The sequence below is a fragment of the Cibotium barometz genome, chromosome 11 (assembly GCF_041138505.1).
Source record: "Cibotium barometz isolate CiBa-2024 chromosome 11, ASM4113850v1, whole genome shotgun sequence".
In the NCBI taxonomy this organism is placed as follows: domain Eukaryota; kingdom Viridiplantae; phylum Streptophyta; class Polypodiopsida; order Cyatheales; family Cibotiaceae; genus Cibotium; species Cibotium barometz.
This window is the reverse complement of record NC_141056.1, coordinates 9,839,417-9,848,341: the sequence shown is the minus strand read 5'-3', so window position 1 is coordinate 9,848,341 and position 8,925 is coordinate 9,839,417.

Here is an 8,925-nt window from a genome sequence, read left to right as displayed (position 1 = left end):
TCAACTAATGTTATAGTTTGTGAATAATAGGATGAGTATCTTGCAACCACCCGAGATATAGAACCCCTATTAGATAGCTTGCCTGCACATGAGTTTGAAGAGAAATGGAGAACTGCATTTTATAAATATGAAAAAAATTGGAGGTATGCTATAAGGTGGTTGGAGGTGATTACAAACCCTACACAAGGGAAAGGTTTCTTTGAGTAAGAAATCCTACACTCCTTCCTTTGTCTATTTTGTAGGTAACAACATTTTATGGTTTTAATGTTGCGGTTTAATTTTGGTGTTGTGTTGCAGACGACTAGTGCAAGTTAATTGGGACGAGAAACCGAATTATTTAACAAAGAATAGGTTATACATCTTGGCATCTAGCTCATTGCTAAATGACCACAAAGCACAGATTTTGGATATTTTGATTGATGGCGATTTGCAGAGGCTGAAGGATTCACAAATCCCTAAAAGTAAGTAATAATTACTTTCCCTATCTTCTTGATATATACAAAGCACTATATTTTGTTTGAATAACAATTTCAATGGCAACGTAGCAAATGCAAGTTTACTCAGGGATTGGCTTCGAAGAGAAGTTATATGGCATGAAATTGGAGCACAAGGTGTAATCGTCCTTGTTGCAGAAATATCAAAAAAGTACAAGATAATTTTTCCATATACATTCCAAGATAATTTTCCTTTATACATTCCCAGAGGACCTCGCCGATCTTAAGAGACTATATTTTGGGAAATCGTTCAAGGAAATGATGGGATCCCTAAAGAAACAAGGTGTGGTAGCTTCAAAACCTACTCTCGTCAAGGCTACCAAGCGTGTTGTGTTCAGGTACATAACATTCTACAAAGCTTACTTACTACTTAGTTGTTACTTTATATTCATAAACTAAACAAAAATAATAATGTGTACGTGGATTTGTAAGTGCCATGCAGAGAGATATATTGTAGATGTGCCTGCAATCTTAAAAGATTAGTGCAGTCCAAAACATAAGAGCACTATGTATACACAATAGCACTTCAAAACCTTTGGGATGCAAGGATATACAAGAGATGCTCATTGTTCCTTGACTTTCGAAGTGGTAAATTTTCCAAGAGCGAGAATGAGATGTATACTCGGGCTTGTAAAGCGAAGCAATTAACCATGGTATAAACTATACAATTAGATATTTCAATTTATTTTAAATATTATTTCTTATATCTTTTTGAATCGTGACTTCTAGTGTGAAGCGTAGAAGTCTACGTGACAAATCACATATTCAAGGCAAGGGCAAAGGTCTTATGAAAGATGAAGGGGATGATGAAGATGAAGAGGATAATGATGATGAAGGGTCAAAAGTGCCAAAAAAGAATGCAATGAAGGGAAATAAAAAAGGAAGGGGATGATGAAGATGAAGAGGATAATGATGATGAAGGGTCAAAAGTGCCAAAAAAGAATGCAATGAAGGGAAATAAAAAAGGAAAGGCACAATGAGAAGAGGATGACTTTGATACCTCTCCATCAGAATATGACGAAAGTGATTCTAATGATAGCACTTGCAAGATTGAGGCAACTAAAGAAGTGGGTCATGTAGCAACATAGACAGGGCACTCTTTTACTTGTGGTTCATTTGGTATTATTGTTACTTTGTTTGGATACTAACATAGATTAAGTTATGGATCCAAATACGCTTAGCAAGAGGTGAAGTGCCAAATGCACCATTGCGACATATTAATCCACCTAGCCTGGGTGACTTAACCCCAATCCAAATGAATTTTCCAGGTAAGATTTTACTCATTGGTAATGTGATAATGTAATGTATATGTGTGGTGCATGCACTTACAAAATGTATGCTTTGTAGAAGTGTCTCGCCGTACCACGACAGTAGTCCTTGACGTTCTGAGCAAACATCAAAGTGCTAGTTCCTCTACCGTTATAGAAGCCTCGGCGTTAACAGGTGTAATAATCAATTGTTGACCACAGTGATGAAAGGATTGTAAAGGTGTCTTTTATATCCTATAATGACAATTGATGCCTAACTCTACTCAACATGGTGTGGCAAGACATCATTCTACAAAGAGGATGGCATTTGTTGGGGATCCTTTGAAGATAGGCCATGCAGTTCTAAATCAAGAGTGTCTACAGGAGCTAGTATATGTCTTTGATATGTTGAAGAAGGTCAAAGAGGGAGACTTTTGCTGTTAAAGATGTCAACACAAGCACATTATGTGATTGTATTGTAGTGAGGTTGCCCATAGAGGTTCTATTTATGGCTACCGTGATGACATTGTCCCACCATGGAATCTCTGCACATGTGAGTGATGAGATGAGTTCTATGTGTTGTTATGTATATGTTGTGTGTATGTCATGCTTACGTTTTTTATGTATGTCATTCTAATGTCACGTAGATAGTTGATACCATCTTAGATGACAATGGCTCTATTATTGTCATCGGTACTATGTATCAACAAGTGGAAACCATTATAGCACAGGCCAAGCACTCTGGCTTCTCCTTAGACATCCTGGTGAATATGCGATGTACAACGCAAATTGGAAAGGCCTTTGGACAAGAGGTAAGCAACACTAACCATAGAGGTTGCCTTTGAGAAAATCACTTTTTGCTACAAAAAATCATCTCATACTCTTCTGCAGATACATACCCTTGTTGTCGTTGCTACCTTCACGAGCATAGTTGGACAAAACCATACACAACCTTTCTCACCTATTTATATCATTGATCCATGATGTATTGGGAAAGACACCCAGATGGGACAGCATGGCGAGATATGGAGTTAACATTTTTGTGCTCCAAAATAAGGGTGTTACATTTTTTGGTGAAATTAAGAGAGATGTTTTCTTTGTGGGTGGATCTCAGCGTGGATATGACTTTTGGGATAGCATGTTGAAGCATCATGTAAAACAAGGGCAAGTGATAGTAGAGCTTTATGCTAGATGTGCTATGGTAGTACAAAAATTAGGCATGAACATTGTTTGTATTGATCCCAAAGAGAATGTAGTGGAGGGTGTCTTGATGAAGATTTCATTGTAGTGCAGTAAACATATTTATTTGTGAATATTCAAGTGACCTGGTTTAGCAATTGTTTATGATTGTGTCATAATCTTATTTTTTATATTAAAAAAGAGAGAAAGAGGGAGAGAGCAACGCATGTTGGGGTTTTGCAATAAGGTATCATTCACAGTTGCAACGATGTTTATGTACATGTCGTACACAAACTAATAAAGAATTGACATTTTTTGTATTGTGTGGATGAATAAGGTAGTGAAGAGTTTTTAGACTCGAGGATCTATATGTAAAACATGAGTTAAGTATGCTCTGTTGAGAAATGAGAAGGAAAGATAGAGAGAGTGAGCAAAGAGAAGAACAGAGAGAGAGAGAGAGAGAGAGAGAGAGAGAGAGAGAGAGAGAGAGTAAGCAAAGAGAAGGACCAAAAGAGTAAGAGAGAGAGAGAGGGAGGGAGGGAGGGAGAGAAAAGAGAAGGGTAGCGAGAGAGGGAGAGGGAGAGAGGGAGGATAGAGAGAGTGAGCAAAGAGAAGGACAGAAAGATAGAAAGGGTGAGAAAGAGAGAGTGAGCAAAGAGAAGGACAGAAAGATAGAAAGGGTGAGAAAGAGAGAGAGAAAACAGAAGGGTAAAGAGAGAGAGAGAAAGGGAGAGGATAGAGAGAGTGAGTAAAGAGAATGAGACAAGGAGAGGACAAAAGAGCTACAAAAGAGAGAGAAGGATAGAGAGAGAGGGGGAGGATAGAGAGAGTGAGTAAAGAGAAGGGGAGAGAGAGAGAGAGAGAGAGAGAGAGAGAGAGAGAGAGAGAGCCAAGAGAAGGATAGAGAGAGATTGGGGGGAGGATAGAGAGAGTGAGTAAAGAGAAGGATAGAGAGAGTGAGCGAGGGAGGGAGGATAGAGAGAGCGAGAAAAAAGAAGCATAGAGAGAGTGAGAGGGGGAGAATAGAGAGTTAGTAAAGAGAGAGAAGGATAGAGAGTTAGCGAGGGAGGATAAAGAGAGTGAGTAAAGAGAAGGATAGAGAAAGTGATCAAAGAGATGGATAGAGAGAGAGAGAGAGAGAGAGAGAGAGAGAGAGAGAGAGCGAGCGAGAGGAGGATATAGAAAGCTAGAGAGAGAAGGAGGATAAAAGGTAAGAGAAGGATAGAGAGAGAGAGAGAGAGAGAGAGAGAGAGAGAGAGAGGGAGGGAGGGAGGGAGGGAGTAAGAGAGGAGGGTGGGAGAGTGAAAGGGAGGGAGGGAGAGGGAAAGGGTCGGAGAGTGAAAGGGAGGGAGGGAGAGGAAAATGAAGGAGAGAGAGAGGGGGGGGGAGGATAGAGAAAGCTACCAAAGAGAGCAAAGGATAGAGAGAGTTAGCAAAGAGAAGGATAGAGAGAGAGAGAGAGAGAGGGATAGAGAGAAAGAGAGCGAGAGCCAACTGAAGGATAGAGAGAGAGAGTGAGATAGGGAGGATAGAGAGAGTGAGTAAAGAGAAGGATAGAGAGAGTGAGAGGGGGAGAGTGAAAGGGAGGGAGGGAGAGGGAGATGAACGAGAGTGGGGGAGGGAGAGGGAAGAGGGAAGAGGGAAGAGGGTGGGAGAAGGAGAGAGAGGGAGAGTGTGAGAGTAAAAGGGAGGGAGGGAGAGGAAGGGAAAGTGGTAATAGATAGAGAGAGAAAGGAAGGAGCAAGGTTGGTGGTGTGGGGGGCTGGGCTGGGTTGGGTGGTGGTGGTTGGAGATGGTGGTGGCAATAGTTAAAGAGAGATTGTTCAAGTAGAGAGAGAGGGCAACCAAGAAAAGCTCCCTCCAAATCTCCCTCCACCAAGCTCCCTCGGTGACCATTCCTTTGAAACCCCAACATAATTCCGTGTGAAGGTACATGTTAGTGTGGATTGGACTATACTTACAAGGATTATCCCAACAAAGTGATAATCAACACCATGCAAGAAGCATCTACTTCCACTTTGACAAGCTGCTAGAAGCCTAAGGCTTCTACAAAGGAAACCCCTTTGTTGGATCTCAAAAGCCTCACCATCCACACAACCCTGGAAGCCAAAAAAAAGATCCAAACAACAACCTCATTACCCAGTATCACCTCAAAAATCGATGCCTCATTGGACCCCAATAAAACTACTAGAAGTACACGGACTCTATGAAGGAGGAAACCCCCACATCTAGGTGCCAAAATTAAAGGAAACCATGCCCCAGACTCCTGCAAATGCACCCTCAAATTTTAAATCCAAGTGGGTATGGATTCCCAAGGTCTTACTTCCGACACTACCCCCAAAGTGTAAGCAAGAATGGAGAGCACACCCAATGTGCATGCCAAACCTGCCAATGAAGCAAACAGAAAAAGCCTTGGTCGTACCACCAAGCCCATGTGCAGCGGGAGTATCCTAGACAATTCCAATTTTTGATGAGCCACCCAAGATGCCAAAAGTGTTCCACAATTACACCCCAGTTCCAGAGAGATCCCCATGATTCCCCATAACACTCTGGTGCACCTCACCAAACAACTTGCTGGTTGTTGGAAGCCCAAGGTTTGGTTTAGACAAGCACACCAACAAAGTCGATTGTTGCGGTGGTGGCATCCAAGCTTTCATTGTGGATGGGCAAGAAATTCTATGCCCTCACCCACTAAGCATGCATGGTAGCCTCGAACCCTAAGGCCACGTGTATACTCAAGTGTACAATCACGACCTTAACCGCCGAGAATGATAAAAAACACAAAAAACCATGAACGTTCACATGAATGCACATTCACTTACACATGTATACTCAAGTGTACAATCACGACCTTAACCGAGAATGATAAAAAACACAAAAAACCATGAATGTTCACATGTATGCACATTCACTTACACATACACACATCCACCCACTTACACTTGCATATGTGTACACATATATACATTCACCCACTTACACTTATGCATGTGCACACACATATTTACACATCTTTACATGCATGTGCACGTACATATTTACACACATTGTCACATACACATGCTAGTTACAACCATTTACACCTTGTACATCATGCATGTGCACACCCTCTTACCCAATTACACCACCCATGCATGCACCCACTCTTCTTGCACACACCTTTGCACCTATGCACACACATTCACATGTTTACATATGCACATGCACCTCATAACCATTTTCACGTTGCACCGCACATGCAAATGGTCTATGCACATGCACCTCATAACCATTTGCACGTGCACACCCCTTTACATCGTTTGTGCATGCACCTACTCTTACACACCCCCGTGTACATCCATTCGCAATTTTCACACCAAATGTGTATAGACTCTTACATATTTCATGTATGTATCCCCATTTTCACTCATTTACACATGCGTTACACACCTTTGCACTTTATAGACACGTGCACACATCTCTGTGCATGTACAAACAAACACTTACACATTTACACGTGCATGTACATTCATTCACCCACACATGCACTCCAACTTCAGTGATCCCAAGTAGTGGTCACATTCACTTTCTTCAAATCAACACACACGCAAAGCTTCCCATTTTTCTTGGGTACAATCACAATTGGTGATACCCAATCAATGTGCTCAATCTCGTAATCCGTAGCAACAATGAGTTTATCAATTTCCTCCTTTGTTGAGTATTTTGGATTCATTTGGTAAGGATGTTGCTTGACTGGCCCTAAGCCCTCCATGATAAGAATGGTATGTTGAACCACTTCCTGCAGCATGCCCTTCATGTCCTTATAGTTCCAAGCAAAGCAGTCCTTAAACTCTTTTAAAAGAGTAATCAGTTCCCCTTCCTCCTGTTATGCAAGGTTAGGTCCATGGCAATAAAGATTGGCTTGAGATCTTCAACAAGTTTTGCGATATCTACCTTCTTCACCTCCATAGGTCCATCATATGAGACCCCTTTTTGTTCACCCATTGAGTGTTGTGCCCTTAGGTGAACCACCCTCCTTTCATCGACATCAAAAGTTTTGAAATGATTAGAAACCTTTTGTAAGTTTGGCTCCTCCTCATTCCCCTCCTTTCTTGCTAATGTTTTTTTCTTATCGTCCAGCTTCAACAATGCTTTGTTTTGTTTCTCGGCTCACTATTGGTTCTTGAGATGTTTGTAGCATTATCTGGTAATTCTTCTCCCCAATTCTTAGAGAATTCCTCATGGATTTCAATGGCTTTGATGTATCTTAGCCATTGAGCATCCATGGGTCCCCTTCTAAGAATTTCACCTTTGGTTAGCACGATAACGCTTCTTCTTCATCTATCTTCAAAACTTTAGCCTTGTAGTAGCTAAATCCAAAGCTTCCTGCTGCAAATCAAGTTTAGACTCTTGCCCTTACGAAGAGCTTTCCCATGACTCATCCATCATAGATGGCCTAATCATGCAGACTATCGTGGACTGACATTTCATCCTTCCAATATAGTTCCATAAACTTTGTTCCTGACTTTCCCATGGCATCTATTGTGGGTAGTACATGCATCCAAATATCGTAAAATTCATCATTCGCAAGAGGTGTATGCAAGATGTCCTCTTCCTATGACACTTTTGACTGTTCATGGGTCCCACATAATTGTATTGAGGTTGTTCTTTCCATGGTTTCAGAATCATTTTCAAACAACCCTCCATCCATGGAATGCGTCTTCCATGTCTGTACATCTACTTTCAAGATTTGTGAGTCCTTTCATAGAGGTACATGTAATCCATGGCCCAGTCATGGATTGCGTCTTCCATGTCTGTACATCTACTTTCAAGATTTGTGAGTCCTTTCATAGAGGTACATGTAATCCATGGCCCAGTCACATGAACCAACTTAGCACTCCTCATAAAAGGTCTACCAAGAATTGCATCATACGAATGTGCATGATTGCAAACGTATGGCAATAGAGTAGAATGAGAAGAATTTCATCTTCAAGTCCTACAAAAATTGCATAAGCCGCGACATGGTACCGTCAGCCATTTTTACAAATAAGGTTTGTTCACTCTAAGGCTAGTTTTCCCCATTTTTCCCAGCATTTCTTCGTGAAACGATACTTACTCTAACTCCACCATCAAAGATTGCGAGAGCTTAATAACCCTTGTGCACCATTGGAAGTGTTACATTCGTGCTATCACTCTCATAATACTTTTACATCTGGTTAAGCGGAATTTGAACTAGTTCTGGCAAGTCGTCCCTTCCTTCAACCAATTCTAAATCTTCCTCGATAGTAGGCAAGCGTAATTCTTCCTTGGTTGGTGGATTGGCTTGCATTTTGTCTTCCACTTAATCTTTTAAATCAGTCCAAAGTTGGGGGTTTCCTCTTAGCAAAGTTCTAATTGGCATTTTTGTCTTTATTGAGAGAAACAATGTTAGCCTTGCCACATCTCTAGGCATTCGACCAACATCATTATTGTATGATTCTAGGTTAGAATTTATTGAGCCATATAGAGGATAGTCTCAAACATTCTTGAGAACAAATCATTCTTCCCTCCTCCTTTTGAGTCGATCTCACCCTTGGTGTGTTTTGGCACATAGATTCTAGCATATTCAACTGATGATGCAACTTACAGGTATCACCCATGGCTGAGAAAGATGCAATTGCAGTCTTAATTAAAAGCATGCCTCAAGGGTTTTTTTTAGTGCTCTCAACTCTTACTAATCTTCCAAATCTTTTTTTTAGTGCTCTCAACTCTTACTAATCTTCCAAATCTTACTCTGAAAGTGTTGAAACCCCTTTGTTTGAAGAACATAAGAAACTAAAAGGTACACAACAAAGCTCAACAAGCTATAGGGAAACTACATTCTTTAACAAATCCAATATCAAATGTAACCATTGTGGAAGAATGGAACATGTAATGTCCTAATGTCATCATCGAAACAAGCCCAAGCTTAAGTGATAGAAGATGCATAGGTGCATATGAAAGATGATGTCATCCACGAGTGCATCAACAGCTTTTGCAGGAAGATC